This window comes from Onthophagus taurus, chromosome 3 (genome assembly GCF_036711975.1).
Source record: "Onthophagus taurus isolate NC chromosome 3, IU_Otau_3.0, whole genome shotgun sequence".
In the NCBI taxonomy this organism is placed as follows: domain Eukaryota; kingdom Metazoa; phylum Arthropoda; class Insecta; order Coleoptera; family Scarabaeidae; genus Onthophagus; species Onthophagus taurus.
In genome coordinates this window covers 5,346,235-5,353,832 of record NC_091968.1, presented here as the reverse complement: position 1 = coordinate 5,353,832, position 7,598 = coordinate 5,346,235, and the positions used below count along the sequence as shown (strand labels likewise).

At 31.4% G+C, this 7,598-nt stretch overlaps 1 long non-coding RNA gene across 1 annotated transcript; it reads left to right on the top strand.

Annotated features, from left to right (window-relative positions):
* The first annotated feature begins 108 nt into the window (after positions 1-108).
* On the top strand, positions 109-1,824 carry LOC139429622 (uncharacterized). The gene is made up of 3 exons (XR_011640189.1): positions 109-226; positions 307-725; positions 789-1,824. It is a non-coding gene; the product is annotated as an uncharacterized lncRNA (long non-coding RNA).
* The last annotated feature ends 5,774 nt before the right edge of the window (positions 1,825-7,598 follow it).

The window sequence follows — 7,598 nt, the reverse complement described above, 5'->3', positions numbered from 1 at the left end:
CCACTTTTATCCCAGCAAGTTTAATAGATTTAAAATTCACACCGAGTACTAAAGAAATTATACATAAAAGAACTTATTTACTCCAAAGAGTAAATAAGAAACACGCCCATTGAACTTAATATGTCCAAGTGAAAACAGGGATCGAAACGAAACGTTTTGGAACTTTAAATTATCTCTAGAAAAAAAATTAAATAAGAGTGGGGATATTTATTTAATTAAGTTAAAGGTACAAATCAAGATAAAACAAACATTAAAATCAACGTTTGATATATATTATTTAATAATAAAGTTTTATATTTCATTTAGTTTTGTGCCAAAGGAAAATAAAAACAATGAAGTACACTCAAGGTGAAAAGCTTTTTATGGGTCGAGAATCGCTTTTAAAACCACTTAAAGTGAATGAGAAAAGTTTGTTTTTCTTATCGCGAACCTTGTTTAAATTGCTAATTTTTGGTTCGAACGGATCCCCCTACTATGAATCACAAGGTACCCGACCAAAACGATGATTTCTACGTGGAATGTACCGTGTTCTGGTCGCCTTAATAAGTTCAAGTACGCAGGAGTTGGATAATATTGGTGCTGATTTGAATACATTTGAAATGTTAAAAGTGGTATCCACGAGTTATAATCAATAATTGGATATGCCTATATGCATAGATTATTTAATGTTAATATCAGCATAAATATGCTAATTGAAAACGTTTTTTGCAAAGTAAGGATAAAAAGTAAGGTTGGTTTTATTTTTATTACTAAAACATAAAATATGTTTAAAACGTAATATTTATTAGGTTCAAAGGAATTAAAGGTATCAATTTAATGAAAAAAGTATAAAATTCTTGTTGATTTTGTCTGAAAAGTGTTTCTAGCGCCATCTATTGTTGGATACATAAACTTATAAAGTTAGGTTAATATTTTGTCGGTAAATTAGCGATGCTTTAAAATATCTATTATTTCTTTGAAAATATTTAAAATTAATCTTATTAATCAATCTTTACCTGATCTTTTTGTCTTTCCTTCGATTTACATACATATATGGTTATGAGGAAATAAGACTGGGACAAAAAGTTGAAGAATTTGAGGCATGTCGCCAAACAAATTTACGCTAGCTATCTTACAAATACAGGCTTGCGAGAAGAGTTTCTTTGGCATGAATTTTAATTAAAGCTAGAATAGCCTATTTTTCCAGGACTCTCCACATAAAATAGTCCATAGGGTTTAGGATTAGCTAGTAGTAATGCCATTCCAATGGGATGATCAAGTCAGGAAATTTAATTTTTATGTTTCTTTGTATACAGGTGTCCCGTTAAGCGTACGGAGCGGCTGTGGGCTGTATCTCGACAACGGTAAGGCCTAGAGGTTTGGGAAAAAAATCCTTATTTTCTTCACAGACCCTTAATCACTATAAAATTTGCTAAATATTAGTGAAAACCGCATCTCGATATCTCCATCCATTCTCGAATTATAGAAGAAAATGTTAAAAATTCGTATATCTTAATCGGATCAAGTTACCTTAGGAAACAAATAAGATAGCCCAAAAATGTTATTACCTAGAACCAAAACTACTTTTGAGGCGTATTTAAAAGCTAACGGATCAATGAAACATCAACAATGATAATAAAACAAAATAAACCAAAACACTTAGGACTTAGAATAACTTAAATTTTTGGCAAAAATAGCTCACAATTCAATAAAAATTCGGGGGATATTCTTCCAGAAAAAAGCTTGGACATCTATATTATATTTTTTAACGCCCTTTTTTTCAGATAAAATTGAAATGTACAGGTGTCCCAAAATTGAGATACCATGCCTAAGTTGACGTTTTAAAATAGGAACCCACATTTTTCTTCGAAAAAGTAGCAGTTAAAAAATACTCTTACTATTTTATTTGCAATAATAGAGTAAACTACGCTATTCTTTGTTTCTGTGTTAATTTGTGACAAATGTTTAATAATGTAATGATAACCATAAAATATGTTTTAACCCATTAGCAAATTTAGTGTTTTAACGTACTGTTTAAAATTTTTTTTTATACCCATATTTATTTTTCTTCCTCTTCACACTGTTCTACAATTTCAATGTGAGTTGCAATTGACGATAAAAAATCTTTTCTTTCTGCATTAGTCCACGATTTCTGGCTATGAAATGATGTTATAATTGGATCTGATAATAATGTTATAATTGGATCCATATGAACGGTGCGGTTGTCTTCGTTCCGGATACCTTGTGAAATATAATTCCGCGGCTAACGTCGCATTCTTATCTGATAACATATAGCATTCCATCATGTTACATTTTTCATAATTTTCGAAATTCATTGTAAAGGTTTTATTCAGTTTTGTTATACTTTGACACTTAACATGCTGCGTACCAGCACATAATTCCAGAGTTGTTATCGAATTTTTAAATATAAACTTTGGCAATTATTTGATACATTATGTTCCATCATAGTATGTATGGTTATCACCATAGCAACATTAACTTTTAAATACATACATTAGTTTTAGATAGAACAAAATGAATTTTTGTGAATTATTCAATAACTGTAAGAAATATACCCCACAAACTATATATATTTGTTATCAGAAGAAAATAACAAATTATTTTAGGTCATAGCCAACTATGGTTTCCATTTAAAAAAATAAAGTTAAGTCTAAAATCTCGAAAATAAAAGATGGGAAAAAAATTCTACCTACGCGACTGAATTCTTCGTAAAAAGTAGCCCACATAATGTTTTATTTACAATACTCCATCTTTGATAATAAGTGAGATATTCGTGATTATCGTTTTCGCAAAATTTTCAGTTTTTGCCGATAGGGCGAAAACAAAAGACGATAGCTGGTCGGAGTTTTCGGCATTAGCATTTTCTCGAAAAACGAGATCATGACATGTAAGCTACTTTGTTTCCATCTCTTTCAGTTTCGGAGATAGTCTATGCGGATAACGAAATTGGGACACCTGTACAGTTTAGCCAATATAACTATGAACTTTTTCTGGCAGTTTTGAGGTTAGTCAGTATAATTCCAGACATTTTTTGACAGCGCACAGTTTGGACAACATAATTATGAACCTTTTCTGTCAGTGTCCTACAACCTAAATTAGGTGTGAATGGTACGATTAAATCTATATGAATGTGTTCAAATCTACGTGTTTGAATTTTTGTGGCGGCGATTTTGTGTATTTATGAATTTTTGCTTTTTGGCACGGTATACACGTTTTACACCAAAACTTAATTTGTTACGTTAAGTGTGGCCAAAAGAAACGCTTTTTAATATTATTTAAGGTGGTTTTGAAACCTAGATGGCGTTTGAAGAATTCGCGTACCAAAGATCTAAGTTAGAGTTGTTTAAATTTAGATTTTGTTTTTAAAGTAGAAATTTTAATTCTTCATTTCAATTTTATGCGTTTCCTATTATTGTCTCTGAGGGATAGTCAGAAGTTAAGGTATTGATGTCAACTCTTGGTAATGCATCTGGGACTGTGTTGAATTTGCCTTTGATATAAGATATCTCGGAGGTAAATTCAACTATATAGTTGATTTAGTTTGATTTTTATGAGTCTATAGCTGTACTGACGGTAATTATTCTTACTTAATACTTATTTTATTCCTAATATCTATGTAAACACTAATTTTACTGTTTTGTTGATCTTCTTGTAGTCGTGCCTGTAGATGCCTAGGCGAAACACGTGTAGCACCGATACTAAAAAAAAAAAAAAAACATGTTAAATAAAACATCGTTTAAGCTGTAATACGGATTTTTGATTAACATATAGTTGATGTATCGAGTTTGTCTTGGGTTTTTTTCTGTTTTTGAAAAGAATGCGCTTATTAGAGGTTTATGATCTGTAAAAATTTTGAATTGATTTCCCTGCAGAAAATGACGACAATGTTTAACTGCTAGATATATAGCTAGTAGTTCTCTATCGAATTGGGCCACGTTAGGGAAAGAATTTTCTAAGTTGTGCTTATATAAATACTTTATGAGTTCTTCGGGCTGCTTTCTATCTTTTATGATTACTTTCAAAGAAATCAACTCTTCACATAATTCTACTCCGTTGATATCGGATGATTCACCATCTTTGTATTATGGAGATCGAAACAACTTTTTTTTATTTCCTCATGTTCCATGTCAACAAATTTGTATATAAATCCAAAAGATTATTCATAATTTGACAAAGTTTCAAAGCGAGTGGTAATCTAATATGACATAGAAAAAATTAATTTTAAAATTTTCTTTTGCAGTAAACTGTATATCTTCATTTCCTTCATAGCTAAATTGCTTTTGATGACGGCGGTGACGTAAATTCAGGTTCTGTTTCAAGAATTTTACATAGTTCATTAGAAATCGTTAAATAGTTTTCAAAACTTTCATCATTTTTAATACTTTTCAAAAATTTCAAAATATCATTAATTGATTCTGCACATGAACTGATATTCCAAGAAACTTTCTGCATCATTTTGCTAATAATTTCTATCTTTTCCAGATTTCATGCCATATTTTTGCTATTGAACAAATAAATTTATAGGATTTAATTTTCTTTGCCAAACATTCAGCTTTTTGTCGAGCTATTGACGCTGAACTTTCCTCCGCTAGTTCTATGAGGCTGTCATAAATTTCACCTAATTCACGTCGCAGTGGTCTAATTGCTTTAATTCTTGCTTCCCACCGAATTTCACTAACTTGTTTTAATGTTAAAGATTTGCCATCTAAGTGGTTACGTTGTCTATTGTAATCTTTGACTAAGTTGTATAGTTTCTCAATGTAAAGAAACGGTTTATATTTTTTACCTTTCTTTAAATGTATACCTTCCTCAGCGATTTGGCCGCCTTTTAATTTCAGTCGCCTGCGTGCTGAGCACGCAATGAACGCTAGTCAGGCACAGCCCTGAGTTTTTGGAATTTTTGGACAAGCTATCACATCCTGAAGTTCTGCGAATATATGAAACACCCTGTATAAGAAAAATATATGACAAACAAAATATAACAGCTACTAGAGGGAGGCAATGTTCTCTGAGTACATCAAGATCCAGAAATTACAATGGATTACCAAAGTAATTGCTTAACAGAAAAATGCAAGAAGTGAGACCCAGGAGAAGAGCGGGAGTAAGACGAGACAAACAAAGACGCCAGGGATATACTTGGGATACCAGTCTACAGAACCTTTGAAGAAGAAGAACAACTCAGTTCATATTTTTGAAATGCTAAAATCAATAGTCTTGTAAATCGAGGTTTTATTGTATTGATAACAAGGCGCCATCTATTAATGAATAGTTCAATTTAATTATAATGTATACCCCTAAAATTAATTCGTGCTCTTTTATGTAAAAACGCCATCTATCATTGAAATAAAAAACTTTGTGTATACTCGAAAACTTTAAAGTTGTTAGTTTTAAAGCTAGGTTCGAATCGGAACTAAAGGCGATTTCTTGCGGAGCCAGAGGGGCCCCCGGGACGACGGAGACGCAACGTCGTCGGCATCGTCGCCGATAAAACATAAAATATGTTTAAAATTTATTAGGTTCAAAGGAATTAAAAATATCAATTTAATGAAAAAAGTATAAAATTTTTCCTGATTTTGTCTGAAATGGTCTGAAAAGTGTTTCTAGCGCCATCTAGTGTTGGATACATAAACTTATAAAGTTAAGTTAATATTTTGTCGGTAAATTAGCGATGCTTTAACATCACGAAGTAGTTTAAAATATCTATTATTTCTTTGAAAATATTTAAAATTAATCTTATTAATCAATCTTTACCTAATCTTTGTCTTTCCTTCGATTTACATACATATATGGTTATGAGGAAATAAGACTGGGACAAAAAATTGAAGAATTTGAGGCATTTCGCCAAACTTCTTAGGGATGTATTTAACATTAAGGTTGACCTCAGCAAAGCCCTGGCATTTACACCAGCTATCTTACATATACAGGTTTGCGAGAAGAGTTCCTTTGGCATGCATTTTACTTAAAGCTAGAATAGCCCATTTTTCCAGCACTCTCCACATAAAATAGTCCATTGGGTTTAGGATTAGCTAGTAGTAATGCCATTCCAATGGGATGACCAAGTCAGGAAATTGAATTTCGTACCATTCGATGCAGGTTTGTACACTTTTATGTATATATTTTTATGTTTTTTGTATACAGTGAATTTCACTTAAGATGCAATATATAAAAATAGATTTTCATAGAAACCAGGGTGTACCAAAGAAATTGTATATACAGGTGTATCTGAATAATGTGCCCAAACTTCAGGTGCTGATTCTTTAGGCAATTTTAAGGGTACATTAAATTTTGAATAAAGTTCTACCGCATTTAGGCTCGTTCACTCGACGTTTCAAAATTTTAAATAAAACAATAATAATAGTAAGAAATCCACTGACATTTAAACGTCAAAAATATTTATGACAAAGATTGCAAAGCCTACTAAGATTTTTTCATTAAAAATTCATTCTAACTTTCGATTAACAACCCTACACCTTAACAGTTAGTGTTTGCTTAATTATTTTTTTTCTCAGAAATTATTAAATTTGCGAAGAACATCAGAGAGACAAAAAAGTTTTAGAATAGTTTTATCTATCTAACTGAAATTTTTCCAATGTATTTATCATCTTCATAAAAAAAATCTAGGCATAAATTGAACGGGGGTGATTACGTTTAGTATACCGGTATCACATTGAAAATATACCGAAATACCGGAATTGAAATAATATTCAATTTTCGGTCGGTATTCCGAACCCTATGTATGGGCAACCTACTACCATAACCTAAAAATATTTTTGTTTATACAGAGTGTTGCAAAAACAAAGTACAAGGTAGAACTTCGTAAATTTAAATGGAACACCCCATATTTTATTACATTTTTGAATTACCCTTAAAATTCGACATACTTTTTGTTAAGCATTACCTATACCAAAATTTTACAGTTTTTGAAATATTCAATATTTTGTGAAAAAATCTCCGTCTGCACGTGTCTATAAAAGAAAACATACCTAATTTATTTAAGACCCTACAAAGCAAATCTTTTGTAGATTTTTAATGCATAGTTACAGTAACTTCATGCCTCTATAAAAATCTGGTAACCTTCTACAGAGTGTTCGTAATATTGTACTCAATACCAGAAACTTGAAATAGCTATATTTCATTTTTTTTAAATGGAATGCCTCATATTTTTTTATCTTAAATTATTCGCCAAGTAATAAGGTTTCTTTTTTATAAAGCATGTCCTATACCTATTTGCAATAGTTATCAAGTTATTTATAGGACAATAAGAAAAGATGTTTGGGTGGTGAAACTCAAAATAATAATGAAAGCTGCCATTCTACTGTTTGGCGTTTAGCCCCCAAACATCTACACTGTGGCTTAAAAACAGTTAAAATATCCGCTTATATAGCAGCCAGCATTTTTAATGAGGCTGTTTCGATATTTTAAAAGCAATGAGAACAATGGAAATTGAAATTGGTGAGCAGACTAAAATTTATGCCAACTCTCGGGATGAAAAGCGTTTGGAGCAATCGGCTTGTCGCAGCCTTCAAGCGACAAAAGAAGCTCGTACTCAACAAAGATTGCACCAACAGGAGAAAGAATATTTCAACGAGCAAGAAGAA